The following is a 6,000-nucleotide window of genomic DNA, read 5'->3' as shown; positions in this document are numbered from 1 at the left end:
TTAGTCAATATCACATTGCTGTTTGTGGGATCTTGTAATGCAACCAGCATCCCACCGTCAATTCTTACGTTCCAACAATTATACAAGAACATGTACAGAGAGAATTGTACAAGGACATGTACAGAGAGAATTGTACAAGGACATGTACAGAGAGAATTGTACAAGGACGTGTACAGAGAGATGAAGCAATGAGGTGAAACTCTGAAATGGAATTTGAAAATTTTTGGATCTTTGTTTGCACAATTTACCGGCAGAATTCTCTAAATTTACAACAGCGAAGTCCCTTTAAAATATTATTTGCATCAAATACAAATCACCCAATTGAAGTTCGTTACCTGGAAGTGGAAATAATAGTGAAATAAAGCTTGCCTTTGAGGCAGAGAAATAAATGTGAGGGTGAAATGAAATGTGCATGGGACCATTTGAATTCAGTTTACTGTTTTTGTGAATATCGGATTTCTGTTCTCTATCATTCGGTCCCTGTGACTGTCTGTCTGCATTTACGTCTCCTGGTCTCTGAGGGAGAGTGGAGAGAAAAGGGGGTCGAGAGGGAGGGTGGAATGAGGTAGAGAGAGGGTGAGGAGAAAGTGGATTGAGAAAGGGTGGAAGTGAGGGAGAAAGGGGTCGGTCAGGGGAAATAGGGAAAAGCGAGTGGAGATGGGGTGAGTGTCAAGAGGCATAGGATCGTTGCCAAGTCTGAGACTGTTGGTTTGAAAATGTCTCCTCGAGAATGAGCAGCTTCTCCCCAGTTGGAGTTTCAGCACGTTGTCTGATGGCAGGAGGAGTGGGGAGGGGGCAGTTGAGGAGGGGGAAGCGAGGGGGAGGGGAGGGACACATTGCTGCCCACGGTACCCTGTTGTGCATCAATAACCAGCAGCATTTACTGAAATATAACTGGTAACCGCACAACTTAAAAATCAATCGCGCTCAGTGACCCTAAGTCTATTGGCAGGGTGGAACGGGAGAGAAATTAAACATATCGGGCCTTTGCGAAAGGCTTGTTCTCAAAACAAGGTTTGTGTTTTGGGAAGGAGATTCAACTGAGTCTTTGTCTATACATGCCGTGTTTGTGAAACCTGCCTGTCCACTCACCTGATGAAGGAGCAGTGCTCTGAAAGCTTGTGATACCAAATAAACAATGTAGGCTTTAACCTGGTGCAGTGAGACTTCATTCTGTGTTTTTAGACAGGGTGGTGCAATTTCTAGGATTTCAGAGAAGGTGTCAGTTTTGGTTGGCACCTCGGGAAAATAGGACACAGGTCAATCTCATGGCCCCTGTCACCCCAACTTTTTCTCTCTCATTCCACCCTTTTTTTTTCAAATGTTGTTGCATCTTGTCATAAAAGGAAAGTAAAATCCCAATCTGATTTGTTCACATGTTAATGGGGAGTGGGGTGTGCGAGTGGAGGGTGGACGGGTTGGAGAATAGTAGCTCCCTGTTCCCTTTCACTCCTTCCAGCCCTGAATGGGTGTTATTCTTATGTTCGAAACAGAAAATAAAACAATTCCAAAGGACAACCGTCCAGTCACAACATCAACAATACAAAAACGAAGAAAGAAACCAAATACAACACTGAGAAACAATATCAATTCACACTGGCTATAATAAAGCATAATCAGCTCATATTCCAAAATCAACATCATTCTTAACAGATTGTATTCAATTGTTTCAAAAATTATAAGAAACTAGAGATGTTATTAATACGATTGGTATTCAAAATTTTGTTTTTCTAAACACCTTCCGTAAGTTAAGACTAACAGACTCATGAGTAATCTCAGAGCAAGGGCAGTTAGAAAGCAAACAGCAGAATGGACAAGCTGGCTGCAAAGGCAGGAGAGAGGGAGTAGGAGTTAAAAGTATACTATCTGATTGGTGGAATGTGAGAAGTGGCTTTCCATAAGCATCAGATCTGGGATCACTGTCCTTAACCACTTACATCAACAGTATGGAATCGGGAAGCAAAATATCCTAGTAAAATTTCAAAAAATCCTGACAAATCCAAACTGGGAATGAACAAATTGGAAGAAGACAATACCACAGCACATTAATGATAAATTATAAACTTGCAGATTGGGTATTCCAATCGGAAATAAATTTCATGACAGTTCAGTGTCAGGTGCTGCATTTTAATCTGAACAATTTTTCCCAATCACTCCTTGGAAATCGAATGTCTGAATGGGTTCAAGGGGTTTAGCAGTTCAGGTGATCGGGTTAACAAATCGTTCGAAGCCCAAACACGGTTTAAACAGAACGAGAACAATCGAAATAGAAACAGGTTGAGAGAAATGTGGACGAATCAAAACATGTTGGGATAAATAAAGTCACGGAATACTCTACGTTTGTTGTTGGTTTTTCTTTTAAAATATCAGCAATTAGCTGACGCCTGTTCCTTTTCAACGGAAACAGACTTTTAGAGAACTTTCACATAATACATTGACAAACAAACATCCTTAACACAAAACCAAACTCGTACTGCTTGCAGGAAAAGACAGAGACAGCTACTTGGAGGGGACATCTCAGTCACAACTTATTTCATCCAATTATTTTCCCCCACACAATACAGTTCCATGCGGACAGGTAGTGTCGGAAATGGATGGATCTTTAGGTCTGCTTCCCTCTCTGATGAAAGAACCACAACCAGTACAGTTCGAGACTGACAAATGCATCCTGTAATACTTGTTCACTGGCGTCAGACATTCCGCTCTGGTTAGTGATCCACACTCAAAGTTTGATTTTTATTCTTATTCCCATTAAGAGTTGTTACTGAGAGATCACCTCGCTGAGGTCCAATCGAGCAATACACAAGATTTCACTAAATATAATGTCTTCACTCATTGATGAGCCTGAGAGATGCTTACAGAGGTTTAATATGCATTGCTGAAAATGTTTAACACTAGAGATATTCCAAAGAATTTGATTCAAATGGAATGCACTGCTCACCTGATGTCTGTATTAAGGGAGAGCGGAATCAGTATAGGATATTTTGAGTCAGAGTTTAAAATAAGAAAGGCACTCACACTGAGATTGACACAACTTCAATGCGTATAGTCACTTACCAGGAACACCAATAATGCCAATGATTGTGTAGAATATTTTCTCAGGTAATTGAGTTGGAAGATGCATTTTCTGTGTGAGGTGGGGAATCCCTCTGTGCCTCTTGCAGTCTCCCTATCTTAAGCTCTGTAGGTATGTATTGCTACACCCACCAATTTATACACTGTAGGATCGCCTCAGGGATTTGGGGTTACAATATCGTTTGAAAGTTAAAGAAAAAAATATATTAACGAGCAAAACAGATTACGATATTGAGTCCTGTGATGGCAACTAATTATTTTTGCTCTTTCCAAACACTGGACTGTGTTGATAACATTTATCAATTAATAGTAGAAGAAGATATTCTGCTCATTCAAACACCATGAGCCCCATCTCTGGATCTCAGACTGGTTCATTGATATCTGTCACTGGGCTGTCACCATTCAGTAACTAAGATCCCATTGTCAGCCTGTTTCTCTCTGGATCGATCTATTGCAATCTGAGATGTAGCTGACTCTTTAACTGTGGATATTCAGTAATGCGATTAAAGTAGGTAAGCATTAATTGCTAAATTCAGAGACTCAATAATAGGGAACTATTTAATACCAAAGAAAATGATTCTACCCCTTAAACTAACTCAGCTCGTCAAACTGAGAAAACAAGTTGAAACAGCTCAGAAAAGTCAGAAGCTGCAGCAGATACAAACACATCACATCACAGAGTGGGACAAAACTCATGTATAACGGTGGCAGCTGATTCACAGGCGCCAATTTACATTGGGCCCCACCGGATATATACCCTTGTTACATAAAACATAGAACTCTACAGCACAAACAGGCCCTTCAGCCCACAAGTTGCGCTGATCACATTTTTACCTACCAAGCCATAGAACTATCTGTAACTCCCAATGCCATTAGATCCCATATACTCATCCAGAAGTCTTTTAAAAGACCCCAGTGAGTTCGCCTCCACCACCACTGACAGCAGCCGATTCCACTCACTCACCACCCTCTGAGTGAAAAACTTACCCCTGACATCTCCTCTGTACCTGCTCCCCAGCACCTTAAACCTGTGTCCTCTCATAGCGACCATTTCAGCCCTGGGAAATGGCCTCTGAGAATCCACCCTATCTATGCCTCTCAACATCTTATAAACCTCTATCAGGTTTATAAGATGTTGAGGTATATTCTGGAGACATGCATTGAGATATGAAGTGAGAGAGAGGTAGAGAAAGAGAGAGAGAGACGAGCAGTGAGATTGTCTGAAACCAGCTAGTGTGAGTGGTGAAGACTGACATTCTGAGGGAGGGAGCATGAAAAACAGTTTGATAGAGGGGGAGCGAGAGTGGGCTTGAGGATGGGAAGCTGATAGTGTGAGAGCAATGGTTATGAAAACAGTAAATTTTCTTTGGGAGAAGCCAACCCAGTCATAAATGACTCATTGTTATGCTCACACTAACCAGCTCACCTGGATTATTGCCTCCTGTTCTGGGTTACAGAATGTGAAGGAGCGTGTGAGAGGGACTATGATCTTTTGTGAGACATAGTGTGAGGGGGAGTACAAACGTCTGGAAGAGTGCAAAACGAGGGTGTGTGAGCGACTGTGAGAGAGAGAGTGAGCGAGGGTGTGGGAGGGTGTGAGAGAAATTGGGAGACAGGTTGTTAGAACGTGTCTGAGTGTATTTGAAAGAGAATGTGTGTGAGAGAAATGGAGTTTTAGGGAGTGTAAGAGACTGAGAGATAAAGCGAGGGTGTGAGAGAAGGTGCAAGAGTGTGAGAAAGTGTCTGCATATGAGGAAGAGAAAGGAAGAATGTGAGGGAGGGTGTGAGATAGAGAGCTTCAGAGAGTGTGTGAGACAAAGAACATGCTAAATTATGAGAGTGTCAGAAATTGTGAGAAAGGAAAGTGATACATGTGCAGGAAAGAAGGAATTTCAGTGGGAGTGTGGCAGAGGTGAGAGTAAGAGAGAGATCGGGGGAGAGTGTGTGAGATTGTGAGGGAATGTGTGGGAGGGTGTGTGAGATTGTGAGGGAATGTGTGGGAGGGTGTGTGAGATTGTGAGGGAATGTGTGGGAGGGTGTGTGAGATTGTGAGGGAATGTGTGGGAGGGTGTGTGAGATTGTGAGGGAATGTGTGGGAGGGTGTGTGAGATTGTGAGAGACAGAATGTGAGAGTGAGGGAGAATTTGAAAGAGTCATGACGTCATCATTTTTTTCTTGGCATGTATTCAAAATACTCCGTACTGACTCATTTTTCAGAGACTAATTCTAAATTAACAAGAAGTTTCAATCCAGATTAATACAAAACTAGATTTCTTCTCAACCATTCCCAATCCAAGTTTCAATTTTACGTGTTCAATTATGTCCACAACTCTGCTATCAGTCTTGGAACGAAACAAAATCCAATCAACTGTTTGCTGAAATAGTTAACTTCCAAGGTGTAAACAACACCATTTTGAGATTGATGCAGTTTTTAGATTTCCTTTTCCAAAATGGCAGAGCTGAAATTTCTGTCCAATTCTTATTGAAAATGATTGTGGTCACTGATCATTTCCAAAATCAAGGAATTTGAAGAATTTATATGCATTCCAATCTCTTTGATCTTAACTCTGCATCAATCTTACTTTCTCACTGGGGGGAAACAATTTATTAAACACACATATAAACACAAATGAAAACCTTTGTTTTCTTTCATCCAACCTATAATTAAACCCCATCGACAAAATTACATTATCTGCCATAACCTACACCATCAGACAAGGGCACTTCAACCCTTCAAAACTCACTCACTCTCTCTCTCTAAACTCTTTGCTTTTCTGTCTTTCTTTTTTTAACTCCTTCAGTCCAGCTCTTTAGCCAACCCAGAGTCTCATTATCCTCTTGTCCACCACAGGGCCATCTAGTGCCTCCTCCAGTGTGCTAACTGCTTTCCTATTTTATCAAGCACCCCTTAGTGCTAACTTTTCC

This window comes from Carcharhinus amblyrhynchos, unplaced genomic scaffold (assembly GCF_965287045.1).
Source record: "Carcharhinus amblyrhynchos unplaced genomic scaffold, sCarAmb.v2.hapA chromosome_102, whole genome shotgun sequence".
Lineage (NCBI taxonomy): Eukaryota > Metazoa > Chordata > Chondrichthyes > Carcharhiniformes > Carcharhinidae > Carcharhinus > Carcharhinus amblyrhynchos.
Note: the sequence above shows the minus strand (reverse complement) of the source record.